Here is a 24361-nt window from a genome sequence, read left to right on the forward strand (position 1 = left end):
TGAAAACAATTCACCGCCAGAACAGTAGGTGGCGCAACGGAAGCAGGAAAAAAGCAGGAAGTTTGAGGTCAGGAAATGACGTCGTACGGAAATGACGTCGTACGGAAATCATGTCGTTAGCAGACCAATCACAGCCAAGGGCTGTCCGTAGGCTTTCCGAAATAAACATGGACAGTTAGAAAAGTCAGAGGTGCACGAAAAGCTCTCCGAGGCACGGCGGATAGGGAGGTCCTATCCGTCAAAAACGGAGAAGCATATATCGGCCTTAAGAATACTATTTTAAATATGTGTATGTGTCAGTGATTCCCGGTTCAATTCAATTTGTATAGCACGAAATAATAACGTACTTTATCTCAATGCACTTAACATAATAAAATCTAAACCATAAAAATTATAGAGAAACTTAATAGTTCCCACAATGAGCAAGCACTCTGGCACATGGAGAGAGAAAACAAACTTGTTGGGGCAGCCATCTGCCTCGACCAGTTGGGGCAGGAGCAGAACAATGGAAGAGTATATGTCAGTGGAAAATAGGGGAGAGAAGAGAGAGAAACCAGGAACAATTTTGTCAGCATTTGTGTTGCTCACGGTTGTCAGTTGTTCACAGTGGGTGCTGATCAGCCTCAGCTCTGCAGCTACTCAAGTGTTTTTACACAGGGTTTATATTGAAAATGACAAAAATGTGCGAGTGAGTGTGTGTGTGTGAGAGAGAGACTGAATACTACACATCACCTGAAGTTCTTTATGTTAATTGTTTATATAACTACAGCCCTAGGGAGCCTTAAAGAGATAGTTCACCAAATTCACTCTTTATCTACTCACAACTCTACCGATGGAGGCATGGGTGAAGTGCTTGAGTCCACAAAACACTTCTCAGGGGTAAACTTTTTTTGAGCAGAATCCAATCCAATTGATGTAACTGGTGACCTTTTGATGTAACTGGTGACCTTTTCATAATAATAAAACAGAAAAAAAAACTCAATACCGCTCCTGTGGTGTCATCCAAGTGTCCGCAAGCCCCGACATTTAAATTCAACTTGAAACAAGGTCATTTCCACCGTGTTTAAGCCTAAAAGTCCAGCAGAAATGGCTAAGCCAGCGGACATTATTTAAATTGTATCGCATTCTGCTGCAACAAACGTTTACCCCTGAGACTCCTAAAGTCTTTTCTCGAAGAGAGAGATCCCTGAAAAATATTAAATTGAATTCAATGGAAAAAAAATAGGGTGGGGAGAAATGAGGGAAGAGAAGAGCGAGGGTTTTAGAGAGGAGGGGGACAAGAGAGAACCTGTTTCCTGCTGTGACTCACTTGAAGCAGTAGGGGGCGGTGTTTGGTCTCAGGACGACCTGACCTTGGCTCAGCTCTGCCTTGTACAGGGGGTTGGTGTACTCGCCTCTGTCCTTCCACATTTGAGGCCACAAGGAGTGACTCCGCTCATGAAGCCTGCATTCAAACCACATACACACATACTATCCATTAATACAATCATTCAATCTAACCAGAAGGTCAATGTTTCGAAACTTGGCTCCTCCATGTAGAAGTGTTCTTGGGCAAGACACAGAACCCCAAGTTTACCCTGTGCTTTGTGTGAGTGATTTGTGATATTTTTTATAGATAAACATGTTAAAGGTAAAGGCTATAACAGGGGTTCCCAAAGTTGGGGAGACAGAGAGGGGGGTTCGCGAGAAGCCGTCCAAAAACAAATACAATTTTAAAATAATTTAAAATGGAATTTTTAACCCTTTATTGTATAAATATATACATAAATATGAGTTGAAATTAGAATAAAACCATGCAATAAACATTTCCATCAGTTTTTTCCTTTTTCTTTGTTGACCCATGAGGTTATTCGACACGGATAAGCGGAACGAGCGAGAGGTACAAGGCCAAAAGAAAGTCCTTACTAAACAGTGCCGCTGTCTAATGGGACTAAAGGCTCCAGTATGCTACTGCGAAACCATTACGGACGGACGGACGGATCCGACGGACTCTTTTTCATTTATGCTTGTCCGAGGCTGGGGTGCTGAAAACAATTCACCGCCAGAACAGTAGGTGACTCAACGGAAGACGGGCTTAGAGAAGCCTACCTCATGAGTTCTCAGAAGAAGTCCATGTTGTTTTTTACCTCCTCCCGGCTTTCCTCACACACAGTGAACGATGGCAACTAAATAAAATAAAGTGACACCCAGCGGGTTAAAATGCTGATGTTATCGTTTCTTAGGGCAGCGGTTCCCCGGTCTTGTTTCCGAACTGCGTTGCTAATTTCCACGGCTTGAAGCTTTTAGGAGGCAGCTACTAAGTGTTTGCTTCTAACCTGACAGTATTGGTGGAACAGTGTCATGATAGCTGTGGAATTAATGTCGTAACAGCGGGTTTTTGCGCTGTTACCACCGCAGTTGGTAGGCTAGCGCCATGGTGGCTAGCACGCTAGCTACGTTATGAAAGTTCGTTATAACCATATGTGACCGTGCACACATGCCGTTAGTGCTCTAACCAGCCACCGTCAGCCGGACAACTCCGCTGGCTTAACACACTTGACACATTAATCGAAGTTGTGTTTAGGTTTATTATGATATAGGGAATGAAACAGGAAGTTTGAGGTCCGGAAATGGTGTCGTTCAGAAATGCTGTCGTTTGAAGACCAATCACAGCCAAGGGCTGTCCCTAGGCTCTGCGAAATGCCCACGGATAGTTAGAAAAATCTGAGGTGCCCGAAAAGCTCTCCGAGGTGCTCGGAGTGGGCGTTTCTCTGTCCGTTTCAGTCCGTGTCAGCCAAAACGGAGAAGCATATAACGGCCTTATTGCCCGGCTTGTCGCCACAAGGCCCAGGACATAAAGATAGAGTTAAGAAAGGGAAATTGCCATAAAAATGCTCAACTACATAAAAAAACGTCCACTCAATATCAGACTTGCTCTTGCGGGGAAATGTGCTGAGCCGCCTGTATGAGCTGCGGGATGAGGTGCGCATATTTCTGATGGAGAATGGATCCCAGCTCGCTGACCACCTCACGACCCTGACTGGTTAACAAGGCTGGCAGACTTGTGCGAGAAGACTTTCTCAGCCCTGACATACATAAAGAATAAATACAGATCGCAGCTAAACGTGGAGAATGATCTCCGACCGGCCGTCTCCAAAATAAAGCCGAGAATGGACTTGCTCTGTCCATGCTCTCATTAGTGGGTTTAAGAAATGAAAGTAATGTTTAGGCTAAAATAAATAACCCTAAAGTTTTTGCACATGGCAGCAAGGTATCTGCTGCTCGTTATGCACACAGACGCGCACAGACATCACCTGGCAAGTTTTTATACTTAAAGTATATGCTCACTCAGCCATGCTGTTTATACAGGGAGTTTCCCTGTATTCTGTTTATATTCTTTTTCTTCAATTGCTATAAAATAATATCATGGCTGTAAGGCTGTTCTTTTGTGCTGTATTAATGCCCGTGTTTCGCAGGCCTAATAGTGTGTGTGCTTGGCTCTGCGCAGCATTATATAACACATCCAGGGACGGTGGGGGTCGCCAGTCTCTGGCACCGTTATTTTGGGGGTCGCGGGCTGAAAAGTTTGGGAACCCCTGGGCTACAAGACCATCTCCAAGCAGCTTGATGTCCCTGTGACTACAGTTGCACATATTATTCAGAAGTTTAAGGTCCAGGGGACTGTAGCCAACATCCCTGGACGTGGCCGCAAGAGGAAAATTTATGACAAAATGAAGAGACAGATAATACGAATGGTAACTTAAGACCCCAGAACAACTTCCAAAGAGATTAGAGGTGAACTCCAAGGTCAAGGTCCATCAGTGTCAGATCGCACCATCCGTTGCTGTTTGAGCCAAAGTGGACTTCATGGAAGACGACCAAGGAGGACACCACTGTTGAAAGTAAATCATAAAAAAGCGAGACTGCAATTTGCCAAAATTCATATTGACAAACCACAAAGCTTCTGGGAGAATGTCCTTTGGACAGATGAGACAAAACTGGAGCTCTATGTTCAAAGACGCAAAAATGAAGCCTACAAAGAAAAGAACACTGTACCTACTCTGAAACATGGAGGAGGTTCTGTCATGTTCGTGGACTGCTTTGCTGCATCTGGCACAGGGTGTTTTGAATCTCTGCATGTTACAATGCAATCTCAAGACTACCAAGGTATTCTGGAGCGAAATGTGCTGCCCAGTGTCAGAAAGCTTGGTCTCAGTCCAACAGGATAATGACCCAAAACTCACAACTAAAAACCCAGAAGTGGCCTTCTATGAGCCCTGATGTAAATCCTATTGAACATCTGTGGAAGGAGCTGAAACATGCAGTCTGGAGAAGACACCCTTCAAACCTGAGACAGCTGGAGCAGTTTGCTCACAAGGAGTGGGCCAAAATACCTGTTTACAGGTGCAGAAGTCACAGTTACAGAAATCGCTTGATTGCAGTGATTCCCTCAAAAAGTTGTGCAACAAAATATTAAGTTAAGGGTACCATCATCGACCAGCTGTTCGAGGGAAGGGTATTGAAGTCATTTGAACTGCTTAAAGAGAAATATGAGTTACCAAACCAAGACTTCTACAGATATTTACAATTGTCAGTTTCAAGTTATTTGAGTGACCATTGTGGGTTTTTTCTTTCTTTAAAGGAAGGGTACCAACAAATTTGTCCTTGTGTGTATATAAAGACTTTCAGTCAGGGTTTAGAGCTGATCCGAGCACGGAGACAGCCTTGGCAAAAGTCACTAATGACCTTCGAATAGCTTCAGATCAGGGATTTGTGTCTGTCCTCATTCTCTGTGATCTTAGTGCAGCATTCGACACAGTTGACCATCATTTTATTACAGAGACCAGAACAGTTAATTAGCATCAAAGGAACCGCCCTAAACTGGTTTAAATCATATTTTTCCGATCGATTGCAATTCGTGCAAATTAATGCGGAGTTATCTGTGTGCACCAAAGGTAACCATGGTGTTCCTCAGGGCTCTGTGCTCGGACCAATTTTTTCTCATTATATAGGCTTCCATTAGGAAACATTATCAGGACACACTCTGTAAATGTCCACTGCTATGCGGATGACACCCAGTTATACTTGTCAATAAAACCTGAACAAAGTAATCAATTAAGTAAACTCTAAGCATGTCTCAAGGACATAAAAACTTAGATGACCCGCAATTTCTCTTATTAAACTCAGATAAAACAGAGGTTCTAATACTTGGCCCTAAACACCTTAGAGATACATTAGCTAAAAATATAGCTGTGCTAGATGACATTGCCATTGCTTCCAATGAAACAAAAAGGAACTTGGGAGTGATCTTCGATCCTAATTTGTCCTTTAATTCACACTTAAAACAAATTTCTAGGACCGCCTTTTTCCACTTGCGTAATATCTCAAAAATCAGACATGTCCTTTCGCAAAAAGATGCAGAAAAACTAGTCCTCGCCTTTGTTACATCCAGACTGATTATTGTAATTCATTAATATCAGGCTCCAGCAGTAAGTCGTTAAACACTCTGCAGCTTGTCCAAAATGCTGCAGCATGTGCCCTGACAAGAACAAAGAAAAAATACGCATTTTAATCCATAACCACAGCTGTTCAGCTCTATTTTAAAATATGAACAAGCTTCTTTAGTCTTTAATGTCTACATCAGTCCTACCTCATATCCCTGCGCTCCCTCTGGCAGTTGCCCAGGAAGGTCCCGTACTGACAGGAGTACACATGTGAGTGTATGGAAATGAGGAAGTGTTCGTTGAACTCAAAGGCACATGGGAACTGTTCTGAAAGCTGCCACACACACTCCAGGAACTGGTCAATGACAGGGGATACCTCTTTGGGATCTCCGTCCAGGTGAGCGTACCTGCAGGACAGAGCACTCACTTTACTACACACCCCAACACGCTCTCCAAAAAATACTGTACGTTGACTTGTTATCTTTGATGTAAAATATGATGTGTATATGTCTATAATAATAATAGTGATTTTCTAGCTTAACAGAAACTTTGACTTGCCTAGAAGGGAAGCCATGTTTAATTTGTGATATAATTCACAAATTAAATGTTCATTGTTCTAATTATTTGTAATTTTTGTTGGGATGTAATAAGAGATAGATTTAAAGTCAGTAAAATGATATTGTATTGCTATATTGTGTAGTAGATTTAATTGCAATGAAACTATTACCCATCAAGCTACACTCAATAAGCGTAGCTTGATGGGTAATAAGACCTTTGCTTCAGTTTTCAGGTGGAAAGTTCTCAAGCAGGTTTTCTTCAGGGACCTGTGAGTGTCTCAGTCCTGACCCTCCCAGTGTCCCTGCTACAGAGAAGATCAGCAGTTTCTAGTAAAAAAGCCTTGAGGAAATAACAAATCAATATTGCCTCCTAGTGGCTGGTTGTGATATAGGCTATAAACCACACCTCCTCCATGGTAGCAGATGGGAAATGGACAATTAAAACAAAAAGGGTGATAACAAGTGTAACAAAGCAGGAAGAAACTCAAAAGCAGAGAACACTCAGGAAGTCAAATGATAAGTCAAAATCAAGGTATTTACTGAAATAGACGAAAGCACAAGCATACAAATCCAAAGGGAGCAGGCAAAAATCCAAAAAATGATTGGTGATGAGGTTCAGGTGTGGTAATTGAAGAAAGTAATAGTAAGTGAGATGATATAGTCCATTAAAAGAGTGAAAATTTAAGTAAAATGAAAGGAAGTGACAAACTAAAATGCAGGACAGTTAAAGGTCCAGTGTGTAAGATTCAGGTGAAAGGGATCTATTGGCAGAAATTGAGTATAAAATAATCCTAGTGATGTTTTCACTAGTGTGTGATAATCTAAATTGTACAACTGGTTGTTTTCTTTACCTTAGAATGGACACTTTTTATTTAAATACTTTAAACATTGTGGGCGGCTGTGGCTGAGGGGTAGAGCGGTTGTCCGCCAACTGAAGGTCGGCAGTTCGATCACCAGTCTTCCCCGTCTGCAAGCCGAAGTGTCCTTGGGCAAGATGCCGAACCCTGATTTACCCCTCATAGAACAACAAAGTGCTGCTAATAGATGCACCGTATGAATGTGTGTGTGAATGGGTGAATGTAAAACTGTACTGTAAAGACTTTTGAGTGGTCGTTATCAGACTAGAAAAGCGCTATATTTAACCATTAAAAACCATTTAAACATTGTTAAACTACTGGATAATAAGATAAAAGACGGTCTTTGGCCCCATCATTGAGATTTTTTACTTACCTAGATTTGTTGACTTAGAAATTAAAATCAACCTAAACCATTTTCTCTGTGTTTCTGACTTTCTCTCCCTGTCACACTCTGTCTTTTAGTTTCCAAATATAAACTCATCATAGCACTACTTCTGGCTTCCCGTCTCTGCCATCGTTCTTTTCTTCCTGCTTTTCCAAACCGTGGCATCAGTCACAGACACTTACCAAAATAAAGTTAAATTTCCTGTACATTAAATGACTAAAACATGTTTTATGTTGTCTTACAGTTAACATGTGACTTAAACTGGTGTTACACAATGGGAAAATCGAAACGTAAAATCACAAACTCATATCTAATTAGATCTTCTCTAAACGCAGACTGCAAACAACTGCAAAGAAAGCTGTGCATAGCAGCCTAGTGTTTGTTTTACATCTGTAATCATAGCATGCATGAAAAATATGGAACTGCAAGGTTCCACTGTTTGAGAATAGGCTGACCCTGTCTAAGAAAATTAAACACACAGTTATTATAATTACATTGCTCTACAGACAGTAACTGACCTGTGGGAGAACTTATGTCCAAAGGAAACCCAGTCTCTCTCTATCAGCACCTAGAAGGGAGGAAAACAGAAATCTACCTACAAATTGCACAAACATCTATCTGTCTGGGCAGATAGATGACTTGGCATGTGTATTCTTTGTGGTCAAAGGAAGTGCAGATTTTGTTGTGATTTGGACACCATTCATAAATATTTGTTAAACTGACGCTCAGTGTACCCTACGGTCAGTGCATGTGTGTTGGTGGGGAGGAGGGCTGGAATATTGTATGAATTAATAAGTCAAAGAGGGAAGGAAAGATAGAGACTTTTTATACAGCCGGCTTAAGGCAGGAACATCTTTATTTCACTTCTCTCTGTATAAAAGGTATGAACATGGAATGGGCGCAAAATGTTGCAACAATACTGCACAGCTGACAATTGAGGGTATAAAAGAGCTGACTTTTTACTTTGACACGTAAATTTAGGGAGCTGAGTCTTGAACCAGCAACTTTTCACTAACTCTATATATATTTAAACATTAGTGACTGAAGTTATACCAATGGACTGGCGGTTAATCTGCAGGTCGGGTTTGTAGGGTCGTAAAAATGTCTGATGAATAGCGAAATGGTTCACGTGGGTTAAAAAGGCATCATGACGCACAAAAAAAGGTACATATGGGTACAGTGTGTGTCAAACTAAAGCCCATTATAGAGGCTACATCACGTGATTTAGTTAAATGTTTCATATCTCATCAAAGAGGCTTCTTCAGTTCAGTTTGCCAGGTCTTGTTAGGAAAGAACAGATTCATATCTCGTGGCCCGTTTATCCCGTTTCCAAGGATTAAATAATTTGTGGCCATGCAACATCATTTTTTTCCAGGAATGTTGCCAGAGGGGCTCTGTGATTATGCATATACCTGTTACAATTTCAGTTTTACAAAAAACTGAATAAATGTGAATTTAATTCAAACCAGCCTTCTTAAGTGTAATTTGTTACCATTTTATCACCAGTAGAGGTGGAGTGGAATTTTCTTCCGGATGTGGGTCTCTCATTGGAGAAAATAATTATTTTGGATGGATGATGGGTGGTTTTGTCAAGCCTACATACGTGGGTGTATTATGTACATGTGTGTGTTACCATGAGCCCTTTGATGGTTCTGTAGTATGGGTCCAGCAGTGTACTTGCTACAGAGCAGGCCTGGGCTGTCCTGTCCCAGCCATCTGAACAGTGGACCAACACACTGACTCCTTCATCAGCCACCGCCTAGAGAGGGAGACGGAGAAAGAGAGAATATATAGAGAGATAGAGATAGAGATAGATAAATAGAGACTGAGATTAATGATATTCCTGGCAAACTAAATGCTGAAATAATAATATTAATAATGATACATATAAATAAAATTCTTAAAAAAGTGCATTAACCGACTTTGAAGGAAGAAGTGAGGATGGGTGAGGCATGATGGCTAAATATGAGTCAAGCAAGCCCTAACGTGGTCACAAATGTTTGTATTATTAAGTTTCTTCAAAAACACAATGATAATAATAATAAACTTTTAGTTTACAAAGTGCTTCACAACAAAGAAACCCAAAAAATTACATACAGAAGAGACATAAGAAATCTAGGTAAAAGCCATTTAAAAAAAAATGGCTTTAAACAAAATTTGAAAGCTGACAACTAGGTAGCTAGTCTGATTCCCAGTGGAAGGTTATTCCATAGTCGTGGAGCCCTTCCTGAAATCGCTCTACCTCCCTTAGTTTCACTCCTTACCCTGGGGCCTGGAGCAACAGATCATTTGCAGATCTGAGATCATTAGCAGGTATGTATGGTGGTAGGCGATCAGTGATATAAGAAGGGCCAATGCTGCTTAGAGATTTAAAAACTAGCAATAAAGTAGTGAAATCAATTTTGATTGTGACAGGTTCATGAGGAGAGAAAAGGGATGATGTGTTCATACTTTCCAGTTTTGAAAGAGCTCTGGCTGTGGTATTTGGAGGACTTGTAAGTTAGAGATGGTTGATAGATTTTTGGGGCAGTCCTGCAAATAATGAGTTAAAGTAATCTAGATGGCTGGAGACAAAAGCATGAATAACAGTTTAACATCACTGAATGTGAGAAATTATCTAATTTTGGAAATACTCCTAGTTTGACCAATACCTGATTTCATGATATTGCTAAAATGTTTTGTGAAATCAGGTATGAATCAAAGACTAATGCACTGTAGACCCTCGGACGCAAAGAACTTATTACAGTATCCATGTATGATTTTGGTCAAAACACCACAACTTTGGTTTTATCACTGTTCAGCATAACGCTGGGTTCACACCGGACGCGTAAGCGTCGCGTAAGCGTCGCGTAAGCGCTTATCCCTACCGCGCCGGTGCTAGGCTGGTCACACCGGACGCTGAAGCGTCGCGTAAGCGTCGCATAAGCGTCGCGTAAACGCTGGTCACACCGGACACTCTTAACTCCGCGGCGGTCATCCTGTGATTCCTCTCCGTGATCACACATACAGCTGATATTTGTCATTAACTGCAACAGCGTCCCAGCATTTGTCCTTTTTAATGTTGTCTTTATACAACATGTGCCGAGGATCATATCACATCACTGTACTACTTCTCCACTTCAATTAATAATTTAATGTCATCCATCTTCAAGAACTTCTCCGCTGTTTGCACCCATGTCGAGTGTCGAGGGTAAATTACGTATTCTCCACTCAAGCCTATGTGGAGAGTACGTAGACACCCCCCCCCCCCCCCCCCCACCTCTCTCTTTTTATCTTTATGACTGCTTGTGTGTCTGGATGGGCAGAGGGGGACATTTAATAATGTGATAATGTGATTTGTGAGTCAAATTAAAACTCCAGGACAAGAGAAGGGGAATACAAACTATGGGATGCATATTTTATCATTTATATCATATAAAATATGTCATCAATATCGTTTTAAATCATTTTTCACTGTGTTTCCCGGAGCGATAGGCTCGCGTCAAGCGCAAAACATAGACTCAACGCCGAAACGATCGCTGCACGCCGCGGCGGGAGCTTTGGCGCAGCGCGGGGCTTCAGCCTCCGGTGGGGCCGGCACAAAGGATTAACATGGGAGTGGATGGGAGACAGCTGTTATTTAAGGCTTTGCGGTGTGAACCCGGCATAAGGAAGATGTGTTTTGACCTTATGTCTGCAAGACAAGTTGTTTGTGAAACGGTTGAGGAGAGGTCTGGTGGATTTAAGGACGGGTATCGTCGGCATGATAACATGTACATTGAAAACAGTAATCCTTGAGGAATGCCAAATGTGATTTCTGGAAGCTGGAGAAAGCATTCCCAATCGATACACAAAAGATCTGCCATTAAGGTAGGATTTTAATCAGTATAACAGCAGTACCGGTAAGGCCTACCCAGTTGTTTAGTAGCACCAGAACTCTGCAAAGGCTGGAATCTGAGTTCATCCTAATATCATTTAAACTTTCAAAAATGCATTTTCTGTACTGTGATGCATGCGTGAGCCAGATGAACATTTTTAAATAAAGTAGGCTTTGCCAGAAGATGGTAATTTTGAAATGGTTATATGATAATATATAAGCAGCAGATTTAAACAAAGTAAGTAAGAACTACACTAGAAGATACAGAATAGTTAAATATTGTTAAACGGTCAGGAGAAACAAAAAGTAGAAAATTCTTTTAAAACCTTGTTGGTAAAATATCTAAGGTGGAGTAAGAGGATTTCATGCTATTAATCATCCTCAGGAGACCAGACTGGGATGTTGGATTAAAAGAATGAAAAATCTGAAGCACTTTCCTCTCTTGTTGCATAAACAGGGAAGGCACAATTTGGGCTCTGATGCTGGAAACTTTATCAAAGAAAACGGTCAGAAATTCCTCACATCTCTCAAATGTGATCAGGGGGGCGTTGAATAAGGGAGTTAATGGTCCTAAATAATAGTTTGAGGTTGTGAGGATTTGTGGAAATAAGACATGATAAATATTTCAACCTTTCATCTTTAACAGTGTTTTTACATTTTTTAAGCACTCTTTCAAGATAATAAAGGGGCACTTTTATTTCAACATTTTCCATTACGTGGACATGCCCTTCTAGTACGCCGTACACTGTCATAACCCACGGTGATGTTTTTGTTGGGGCAGTACGGGAAATTAAAATTTTGAGTGGAGCCAGAGAGTCGAGAGTATCAGCACATGACTGTAAGAATCTTTTGGCCAGATCTTCCACAGGATCTGCGAGATCTAGTGGATCAAGTTATCGAGTAGACTGCAAGGTTTTACAGAAATTCTCAATGGTCTGTGGAGTGATGAGTCAAAAGTGACGTGGGCTTCACAGGCTAGAGACCACAGACTCTTAAGGGTACATTAAAAAGGTTGCGCATGGTCAGACTCGTGCATTCTTATAGTCTGGACATTTACTGAGTTAAATCCATATGTAATAATTAGATCGAGAGAATGAAAATGTTGATGAGTCGGGCCAGAGACATGCTGACTACAGTCAAAAGTATGATAACATCAAGAAAGTCAGAGGCAAATTGGTCAGTCTGGTTGTTGATGTGAATATTTAAGTCCCCTAAAAGTACAACTTTATCATAATTGGTGGTAGTGATGGAAAGTAAGTGAGCAAATTCAGTAACAAAGATACATTCAGATTACAATATAGTAAGACAAAAAATATACTGTTATCAGTGCAGGCTGATGAGAGCCAGGTGTAAAGAGACAGGAGCCCCCAAGGATTGTTTTTGACAGCTGAATAAATGCATTCTATTGCATCTATTCGGATGTAGCTTTTTTTTTATTAGATTAATCTGAAAAGTCATCAACAGGTTAATTGATTATCAAAATAAGCGTTAGTTGCAGCTGTCCTCCAGATTACACTCCGAAGGAGTGGGTCCGGAACACATCTATGCCTGGTAATGGCTCCAAGCCTGGGCCAGGGGTCCTCCACAAGAGATGAGCTGACCATTGGCAGCTCCGGCTTTTTAGATACAGAGGGACTAAGCCCGGGAAGCGTGGTGTGGTGTCAGGGATTCAGGAGGCCTCAGCGGCCATTGAGACCAAGATTTGCTCATTGTTCTGGATCTGGTATAGGATGGAAATCCAACCTTCAAGTTCAGCAATTTTTTGACTCAGCCAGAGGCATCCAGTGCAGTCTGGAGGAGAGGTGAGTGGTGGCATTGATGTGTGTTGTAACTGAAACCTTTTGTGATGATTGTGCTGGCACTTGGGTTGAGCAGTTGTGGCACCGATCCTACAACTGGACCCGCTGTTCAGGCTGCTATCCTCTGGTAGTGTACCCATGTCTCTGGTTGCGGTTAACGTCAATTCCTTAGATCTTCATAAGTCAAGTTGATCAGTTGAGCAGTTTTCAGGAAAGTGGAAGGGCATTTATAGTTCAATAATCCCAATCAGACAGTTCCAGTTTTTAAAATGTGTGTTTGTGCTTGTGTGTGAGATTATGTCTGACTATGTACACACCCTGGCAATGAAGACTCCAGCATCCAGTATGGCTTTAATGTGTTTGAGCCAACCAGAGTTCTCCAAACCCCACAGGAAGTCAGTCATTGATGGAGATCGCATTTCGCCCACTGTATGAAAGAAAGAGAGAGAGAGGAGGTTAACAAACAAACAAACACTCGGGAACATGAACACAACAATATATTGTCAAAGGAAGTCTTTGCATTTGTTCTTCTTAACTCTGTTGTTTCCCTGTCACTATATTACACTGCAGCTTTATATTATTTCCTCAACACACACACACACACACACACACAAACTTCTCCTTACCGTCAATGATTTTCTGCTGGCTACTCCTCATCACATGAATGTTTTCAATGCCGACGAACTGCAGCTTGATGTTGGTGTAGTGGTCTTCGTTCTCGTAGCCTTTTCCTGCTGCTCTATTTGCCATGGCATTAAGCTGGACACACACACACATAAACAAAAATAGAGTACTGAATATGTATGAATATGTAATATATATATTAGGGCTGGGCAAGTTAACTCGTTTTAATCGAGTTAACTCAAGTGATGAGTTAACTCGATTAATTATTTTATCTCGCATTAACTCAGGTTTGATTATTTATTGTTTTGTTGTGAAAGTCAGGCTTTTATTTTGTGAAAGTCTGTTGCTGACTGCTGCAGAACAGGAAAAAAGAAAATAATTGGCGGATAAACAATCGAGTTAACTCATCACTTGAGTTAACTCGATTAAACGAGTTAACTTGCCCAGCCCTAAATATTTTTATTTAACTGCTACTGTATTAAAATGCTGATGTTAAAAGTGTTTGCACAACAAATGTTATGGCACTTTCGTTCATATGGCAGAACATTAAAAATAAAAGTATGCTATACAATACTTTTTAATTCATTATTGGATTTTGCGTATACATATGCGATTAATCGTGATTAATCAGGGAAATCATGCGATTAACTCGATTAAAACTTTTAATCGTTGCCCAGCCCTAATATATATATATATTATTACGGTAGAGCAGGCCGTCCTCAACAAGAAGGTTGTTGGTTCGATCCAAGTCCTCCCCTTTCGCATGCTGAATTGTCCTTGGGCGAGATACTGAACCTCAAATTACCCCTGACTGATGTGCTGTTGTCAAAGAAAAAAGTATTGCACATAGATGCACCATGTGAAAGTGTGTGGGAATGGCAGAAAATGTACTGTAAAGCCCTTTGAGTGGTCATCAAGTATACTAGAAATGTGCTTTCTGGGTGTATGTGAGGGACTGAATAAATGTTGGGAGGTGTTACCTTGGGCCTGGTATCCACAACATAGATGTATTCACTACCAGGGTTGGACTTCATAACAGCCTGAAGCATCATCTCATCTTCTTGACAACGTCCACTGAAGCCTGACAGTGGTTGACTGCACCTGCATACTGCTGCCTTTAGGGCGACATATTATCCACATCATCGTTATGATTACAATCACAATATTCCTTTAATGTGTATGTGTGCTTTCCTGTACTTATATCTTTGTGAGGACCATTTTAAGCATAGACCCTACAGAGTGAGAACATTTTTGGTAAGTGAAGACATTTTGATCGATTCTCACTTTTTCAATTGGCTGTGTAAGGCATTTAGTTTGGATGTTTAAAGTTAGGGTAAGGGGCTAGGTAATGTATTATTTCGAGTGTTCTCACTAAGATATAGGAACAAACGTGTGTGTGTGTGTGTGTCACACTGACCAGTGTATCATGGTGGAAGTAGGACAAAGAAGGAAATCGTCCTCTACTTCTGAACCTTGAGCTTCCCACGATGATGGCGGGTGTTGCCGACTTTGGAATGAAGAGCTCTGAGGGATATGTATCACACACCTGGGGGAAAAGGGGCAAATATTTCAGCATCAAGGAAACAATAATTTACTGATGATGAGAATTTTATTGTAGACTTAGGTCCTGTCCACCTTGTATGAGGAGAGAATTTTGAAGATAAAGACTACGGGATAAAGATTGGTTTATTCAGTTTTTTATAATCAAAAAATCTATAAAAAAAACAAGCATGGGTTGGTCCATTTACAATATTTTATGCCTTACAAGGTTTGTTTGTAGAACTCAACAATTTTCTACTTTATACTGAAGAATATACATATATATATATAAACACAAATATAAAGGCAGTTGTGTAAAAAGGGTCAGATGGCTTCACTGAGGTGAAGAGAGAAGAGGAGGGAGAGGCAGGCAGTAAGGAGGGAGAGGATCTGTGAGGGGGAGATGAGGGGGAGATGAGGGGGAGTCCCTGGAGCTGCAGCAGTGAGGAGAGACTGAACCACTGGGTCCAAAGGGACCAGACTAAAGCTACACAGATTTGTGTTTTTATTATATTCCTACATGGTCTGCATGATATCAACAGGAACAATTCAACACAAAGTGATTTTATACTGCAGCACTTCTTACTGAGTAATATAACTGTAACATTAGCTGTGCAGTGCACGTCAGTTCCTGACTGTAAAATGTCAGACAAACAACTGAACAATAATTAAATTAATACTGAAGAGGAATAGTGTGTTACAATAATATTTTGACTTGTAAACCTGTTGTTGTTTTACATATTTGGAATTTAAAAACATATCAGCGTACAACCCCTAATCACTGCCATTATTATAGTTAACGTAATAGTGCTAATAATAAAGCCTGTGTTTTTCCTTTGTTTATGTTTTCAGACACTCATTCTTATCTATGACCTTGCAAATGCTCCACGTACAAAGCATATTCACTGTACTTAGCAGAAGAAATACTGCCAGTAAACTAAAACAGACAATAGAGTCAAATAGAACAAGGGCTTTAGTAGAGGTAGAACTTTGGCCCCACTCTGTTTTCTATAAGGAGTATATTTAGCCATTAATTAATCTCCCTGCATACACCTACACCTTATCTCTTAAAAAAAATCACATCTACTTGACTGACTTATCCCAATTAGACTGACCCTGTATTCACTGTTGGCTGCTGTGGTGACCCACAGATTATTCGGAACTCCCATCCGCTTGTAGTCGACCACAAGATCAACGAAAGTCCAGGACTCTTCTCTCTCCTCTTTGTTTAAATTGGGATTGAAGGACAGGCAGTACAGCTCATTGTACTTCTCTGAGAGAGGAGAGGAGAGCCATTTAAAAAAACAACACCTTTGTTCAACTCACTCATTTACACAATACACATTACCCCACTTACACAAACAAATACATACACACACCTGGATGTGACAACCTAACCAATGAGGCATGAACATCCAAACCGTCTCTCTCTTGTGGGATGAGGATCTGGAAGACCCGGAAGTCCTTGCAACGTAGGATCAGCTGACTTCCTGCAGGGGTGTTGGGCAGCCTCTCCACACGGCTCACCATGCTGTGCAACACCTGAAACACACCAGGGGACTGTGTAAACAGATATAGAACCTCACCACATGAACAATATTACAATCAGTGGTGGAAAGAGTAAACAGAAACAGTACTCATGTCAAAGTACTGTTACTTTATAATTATAGTGACTAAAGTCAAAGTAAAAGTACTCATACAAATAAGTACTTGAGTAGAAGTAAAAATGTATCACATAAAAAACTACTCAAGTAAATTCATTAGAGTGTAGTGCGTTGGAACCATAGACTGTATATATAAAGGTTGGAACAGGATATTAATAGGTAATAACAATGTAAAGTGCATAAGGCAAATGCCAAGATATATGCTATTAAGCACTGATTGCTTTCAAACATCAAGAAAAAAACATCACTGAATTATCATAGGAAAGGCTTGGATGCAGCCTGCATTGTGTGTGCATATGCATTCAGTTTCCAAAACAAACTAAAATATAACTTTGAAATGTTAACCTCATTAACGCAAGATGTGAAGATGCAGGCATTTTCTCCACGGTTCACAGTTGAATAGATGGTGAAAATGATCTTTCGCCACAGTTTTAATGTTTACCTGATGAATATGTCACAAACATAAATATTTGCAAAACTTCCTCTACCACTTTTTTTTTTATTGGGATTTGAAGGACAACAATCATCATCATTCAACAGCGCATAAATAGTAAGTAATTACCGTATAAAAACATAAGTATACCCATGTACTCACACACACAGATACACGCCGGATAATAATAAAATGAAAACAAAAAAATAAAATAGAATGATATAACTGAAGATAAATACATAGCAAAAATTAAGTACAATACATAAAATGTCATAAATGCAAAAGGAAAAAGTGCCATTGAAGTGTAACCTCGTTAGATCTATCAAATGGTTAGATTCCTTCCACAATTTGCAGTACACAGTAAAACATAAACAGGAAACATAAACCAAAGAAAAGCCTTTGAGAGCCTCCACTGTTCGAGCCCAGTACAATGACACTTCCTCCTTTGCACCATGGACGCGTGCTGTGGACAATTCCAGAAGCGCAACATCTATGAAGTTGAGCAGCCACTGTCGCCGAGATAGTATATGGGGCGGTTTCCACCTTGTTGCGATCATCTTTTTAGCTGCAGTTAGGCCAGCCAGAAACACGCGCTTTGAGGATTTTGTGAGTTTCAGTTGAGAAAGATCATTTAAAATAAAAACAGACAGGGGGATAGTAATGGACAATAGCAATGACAGTTCCCTCTGCACCATTCTCCAAAAATTATCAACCCCTGGGCATTCCCAAATCATGTGGAAAAAGGTGCCCACAGTGCCTGTAGTACATAGTGTACAGTTCGAATTATCTTTAATCTTCATACAGTAAAGTTTACGAGGAGTCATGTATGTTCTGTGAATGAAATTTAAATGAATCTGTTGGTGGTCAGGGTTTCCTCTACCACTTTTAAAGTTAAAGTACTCCTTTTTACACTTTTTCTGTTTTTGTTTAAACAAGATCGGAAGATTCACAGTTTCATAGCGTAGTTTCCTGGGAAGTAGTTGCGTATATAGATGAACTTTTATTCAAGGAAATACAGTGATCACACCTTAAAACCCAACATTGCAGATCCACTGCCTATGTGAACAACAGACAATTCGCCACGCAACAGATCCACAGAGCAGCCAGTGTGGCCCGGGCGTCCCTGTAGGAAAATCATTGCATCAGCTCAGCTGAGTGTAAAAATGTAGATCATAGACACAGAAAAGTAGTGAGAAGTTAGTGACCCAATGTAGTAGAGTAGAAGTAACATTTTTTCCTCACAAATGTAACTGAGTATTGAAAAAAACTACTCAAGTACATGTAGCTTAGTAAATGTTATACATTACTACCCAACTCTGACAACAATACACATGTTTTAATATCTCAGATGAAAAACTTAACCTTACCTCAAGAGGTGCACATAAACAAAATATCACATATTGTGTAATCTGTCTTGTGATCTGAAATATTCAGGAAGAAGTGTTGAAATTAGTTTGTGGGGAAGCTCTTGGGCTTTTCTAATGGGCAGTAAAAGCCATGTGTTGAAGAAGACAAAGAAAATGTAGACGGTTGCTTTAACTGCGATTTCTTTTTTTTAACATAAGCTGATTGAAATTGGTCTTCTCTGTTTCTGCAAATCCAATATAGACAGTGGATTCCTGTTGGCTGAAATCTTCCACCCTTGGATGCCTCTTTTATCCAGTCAAATTTTCGGCCAAATGGTTGGTAAAATCTGCAATATTGTGCTGTTGCCAAAATAAAATAAATATATTTGACTGCAGCTCATTCAACGTTCAAATATGGACAACTTGGAAAGAAAGTCTAGCAGGGTCAGAAATTTAGGATGACCATCTCACCATGTGACTAAGATAGAGATGATAGGTCTGGGATGCTTGCTTGAATTTTATTTGTTTATTTTATTCACAAATCACAATTTCTCTCATTTGGCTTAACAAAGTGCCACATCCTCTACCCTGAACCCCTTAACAATAAATGAAAAGCTACCAAAAAACCCTTTTAACAGGGTACAAAACTTAGAAACCTCAAGAGAAAGCCACATTTGAGTGATCCCTCTCCCTGGACGGACGGATATGCAATAGATGCAACATGTAAATGAGAACATCAGCAAAATAACAGTATTTACAACATTTATTGGATGTAACATAATGAAAAGTAAACAAATTGAGGATTTATTGCTATTATTAAAATATATAAAATTATAATATTCTTTAAATAACCGAACACAGATCAGATAGGAGGGCACTGAGAGATTGATCCCAAGAAAACTTAAATAATCAAGTGCACAGGGACCAAACTCAGAAAAAGTCACAAAGAGGCATCACAAAGCTATGATAATAAAACAAAAAACAGATGACTTTTTTTCAACAGTTAGTATTTGTTTACAACAAGACTGCTTGATATACAATATGCATCTTCACATATTCCACGATAACTGCCAATATCTCCTCAATTTTAATTGTCACTGCTGCTCCCTTCATCTCTATCAGACATGTATAAATACTTTTAACACTGACACACCTTCCCTTTATGCTAGTAACTGTTTCTTCTAATCAATGTTGTAAATATTGTAATTTTGTTGATGTGTTCAGTAGGCCTGTCAATTAATTGCGCGATAAATTAAAATGAGCGATAATTTTTTGCCGGCTGCAATAAATTCCATCCGCACGCTTCAAAGTAACTGGATATCAAAAGTTTTTAATCCGGTGTATCTGCCCTCTCGGTGGATTGGTGTTTTTTTGCCCCAACTGAATTCTTCAAGGCAGCGCGCAGGGTTAGGCATTCAGTTGGTGATGGTTATTAGTGAGGCAAATCTCCCCCAACACAGTCTAATACTGGTGAGTGATTTAATTCATTGATAGTTTAATTTAATGCATCTAATGCATACAATGGCACTAAGTTGATGGTACAGTGTTTGACCACATGAATGTACTGACTGAGTGAATGAGACCATGAGAATGTATTATTTATTGACTATTTATTACTCTACTTTTTTTTAATGAGTCCAGTAGTGAGTGCAGTGCATTGAATTATGTTGTATAATGTATTACTGTGCAATACATCTATATTCTATTGTTTAATTTGCAACACAAAATATTTAAAGAGTTGTTATTCTTATTTTAAAGTAGCCTCTAGACCTGTTGAATTTAATTGAGACTGTAGTCGTATGCACTGGCATTAAAAAATAAAATAAAAAATAAAACATACAAATGAATAATAATGGAAATGTAAAATGTAGTATTTGTTTAAGAATGTTGATATAGACTAACTAATGAACAAGAACAATATTATCTTTCCCACAGGATGTTGTCACACGATGGGGCACTAAGCAGAAGATGGTAGAGAGGGTGCTCGAGCAACTCCCAGCCATAAGAAGTGTCCTGGTTCAAGACCGTAAACATAGCCACCTCAATCCAACCTGGCAAGATGTTTCTGTTTTGGAGTCCATCAACGCAGCAATGAAACCACTAGCTGACTTCACAGACGTCCTCTCAGGGGAAAGATACGTCAGTGTCCTCAGTTAAACCTGTGATGGAACTGATAAAAGACGACCTTCTCTCTCCAGGCCCTGATGACACTGCACTGACAGCCAGCATTAAACAAAACATGTGCAGGGTCCTGACTGAAAAATACAAATCACCTGCAATCCAAGTCCTCCTGAGAAAGGCCACCATCTTGGATCCAAGGTATCGTGGCAGCATGGAGGAGGCAGAGGCATTGGATGATGTCAAACAACAGCTTGTCCAAGAGCTACTGGACATAATAGGGCCAGAAGAAAGTGGAGAAGGTGCCAGTGGTGAGAGCTGCAGCAACGCTGCTGGAGGAAACGTGGATGAACCTACTGCTACCGCACCCACCAAGAAGATGAAGCTGAGTGACCTTCTTCAAAACAGAAGAGCTCATCTCACAAGTCAGACCCAGGCTTCCTTTCCAAAAAGAGTGCAGGCTGATACAGAGCTGACCAAATTCCTCCAAGAAGATGCACTTGATGCAGCTTGTGATCCCTTGATGTGGTGGCATGACAATCAAAGAAAATATCCTTTGATGGCCAAGTTGGCCCAAAAGTACATGTGCATTTGTGCAACAAGCACCAGCTCAGAGAGAATGTTTAGCACAGCTGGCCACATTGTTACTCCTGAGAGATCCTGCCTTAAGCCACACAAAGTCAACATGTTGGTATTTCTTGCTCGGAATCTGCAAGACTAAAGAAGCTACAGATTTGCATATGACCTGTTGAGGCATCCGCTTTCAGTCATGTTTTTTGTTGTTAGTTTGCACTTTTTTGCACAAAGGTCCTAATTGGCAGTTTTGCCTGTATGTCTGAGCCTAATGTTTATTATTTGTTGAAGTGCAATCTGGTTTACATCCTTTTTATTTAGTGTTTAAATTGTATTTATTGTTTTTGGTTGTGTTTGGTTTTTATTCAAGAGCATTTTTGGTTAAAATAATTTTATTTATTGTTTTTGGATGTTTTGTTAATTAATTCTGGATATTTTAAATGTCTTCCAGATGTCCAGTTCCAGTGTTCTTTAAAAATAAAAGTTTATTGATCTTCGAAAGGGTGTACTTGCATTATTATGCCATTATCATTATATAAGTTGAAAATTGTGTCAAAACGGCAATATTATCCAGGGTATATGCAGCAATCCTGAGATTAAATTCAATACTTTTCAAGACCCTTCTAATATTTTTCAAGACCCCAGCGCCACTAGGAGCTGTAACCGGTTACATCTACATATATCCCATCTGGATGCTGGATCATGATCTTGCTGGCTGCTGACCAGAGACTATGATTGTAGCAGGACTGCTTGACATATAGTTTTTAAGTTATCCTTCAAAATGTTTACCCTCATCAATGCTGCTAAAAACTTAAATTCCAATGATGTTTTCCTACACTTGACATCTGTTGCACTTGTGTCCTTCCTGGGAGAAGGATCCCTCACATGTGGCTCTGAGGTTTCTACGTATTTTTACCTGTTAAAAGGGTTTTTAGTAGTTTTTCTTTACTCTTGCTGAGGGTTAAGGACAGAGGATTTCTCACCATGTTTAAGCCCTGTGAGACAAACTGTGATTTGTGAATATGGGCTATACAAATAAAATTTGATTGATTGATTGATTTACATCAGCGACACAATTGAGATTGCAAAATTAAATGCAGTTTGCCAGAACTTCTATGTAGCACTGCATCAACACAACAGAATTCAGATAGGCCGGATAAATAACACATATCAGATCAACATATTCACTGATATAATGCTACAACTTTCTCAAAAAGAGCCACCATGTGGCATGTCTTTAGTGCAACAAAGTGTTTAACTGACAACTAGTCTGGTATCTCACCTGAAGGAAATTACAATCTGCGCTATTCTCCCAGTATTATGATATAATAACAGAACTCAGAATTGTACGTGTGTAAACTTTGAACATGGACGAAACTAACTGAGCTGTGGTAGTGCTCACTCCTTACAAATATGATTCATTGGACGTGAGGGAGCGGTGTTTTACTGTGGTGTCTCGACACAACAACACTTGTGCACGCGGCGGTGGCGTGGCGACGTCACTGACGTCTGTACAAGTTGAAGCGGTGACAACTGAGTTCACGTTAGCAACGCTAGCAGCTAGTTACTAGCTTCAGCTTTCGTACTCGTACTGGGTCGTGTAACAACGTTAACCGAGGAAGTTGTTGCCCAATGCTCGATGGACAACCGCTGTCTGCGTGCCGTAGCGGATTCGTGGTTAGCGCCTTGCATCTGTGGCTGACCGAAGAGCATTGATCCCCATTGAAGCTACACTCGCTTTCTTCCTACAGACCGAACAGTAGCCTCCCGGTCACTCCCAGCGACGGGCTTCAGCCAGGGCTTGAACTGCTCGTGTTCCAGCCACGACCCCGCGAATGTACACTTACCCATTGCAGCAATATAAATAATGTGTGGCTTACTGTTCGCAGCTAGCCGTCCTCTACATGGAAGATTCAACGACTCGTGCTATTCGCTCTGCGGTCTCGCGCTCGAGCCCCGTCCCCGTTTGAAATATACGGGTGCGATCTCCCGATTAAATAACCATCTCTCGTGTCACTTTTCGGCTGAGGCCTGACAGTATAAGAGGAAAAAACCATCGGCTACACAGAGTCTTGAATTCGAAAATGATTCAAGACTTTTTAATACTTTTCAAGGGTCTTGATTTTCCCTAAATTTATGTATCACCTTTTAATACTTTTCAAGACCCCGCGGATACCCTGTTATCGCTTATCGCAATAATTTCTGGGGCAATTAATTGCACAGAAAAATGTGTTATCGTGACAGGCCTAGTGTTCAGCTATATGGGGCATCTATTACCCTTCTGTCCGTCCTGGGAGAGGAATCCCTCACATGTGGCTCTCCCTGAGGTTTCAACATTTTCTTTGGTAGTTTTTCCTTACTCTTGCTGAGGGCTTAGAACAGGGGATGTCACACCTTTTTAAGCCCAATTGCAGACAAATTGTAATTTGTGAATATGGGTAATACAAATTGATTGATTGACAATCAACATCTAATGACCAACAATTTGGTGTATATATTTATGTCTGCACTAAATCAGTTTTACATTTACCACAGTTGCTGTGAGATCCTCTGGAGACTGCACATTCAAAAAGTTATTTATTTCTGTTCTTTATAACATGATTCACCACTTTATCTCCAAATACGCAAGTCATTTTTTTCGTGGTGATTGCATGAATACAGGAATAATCAAATGCAGGTAACTGAATACAGTATGACAATCTATCTAGAGTAAGACAATATGTGGCATGGGGGAAGTATGTAATCTCACTCATTTGATATTTCACCCAGGCAGTGACATGATGATATTACAAAGAAAAAAAACATACACCTCTATCATATTATTACAGAAGTAAACAAAATGTTAAAGGTAGTTCTTGTGGTCCAGATGTGCAGTGCCTTGTTTCCAGCTTACCCACGTCTCCTTGCGTGTCTCAGGGTTGTTCTCTACAAAGATAGTGTGCGTGGCAGAAAGGTAAAGAGTCCCAATGCTGACCTTTCTCTGGCCCGACGCTCGGTCTTTGAGATGCACATTCTCCACCTAACAGAGACACACACATACACATGGGCTAAGTACCAGGGATGGAATGACACATCAATTTAAAATCTGTGGCATGTCTGAAACAGATTATTATATTGTTATAACAGCTTCAAGTCTCTCCTGGCGAGACTCTCCTGGTTACAGGTTAGTTAATGACAGTTTGTGTAA

The 24361-nt window shown here is 40.3% G+C and overlaps 1 pseudogene; it reads right to left on the bottom strand.

The window, feature by feature from the left end:
- LOC132997395 (myotubularin-related protein 7-like) overlaps positions 1-24361 on the bottom strand; it is a 33971-nt pseudogene that overhangs the window by 4226 nt on the left and 5384 nt on the right.

The sequence above is a fragment of the Limanda limanda genome, chromosome 2 (genome assembly GCF_963576545.1).
Source record: "Limanda limanda chromosome 2, fLimLim1.1, whole genome shotgun sequence".
Taxonomy (NCBI): Eukaryota; Metazoa; Chordata; class Actinopteri; order Pleuronectiformes; family Pleuronectidae; genus Limanda; species Limanda limanda.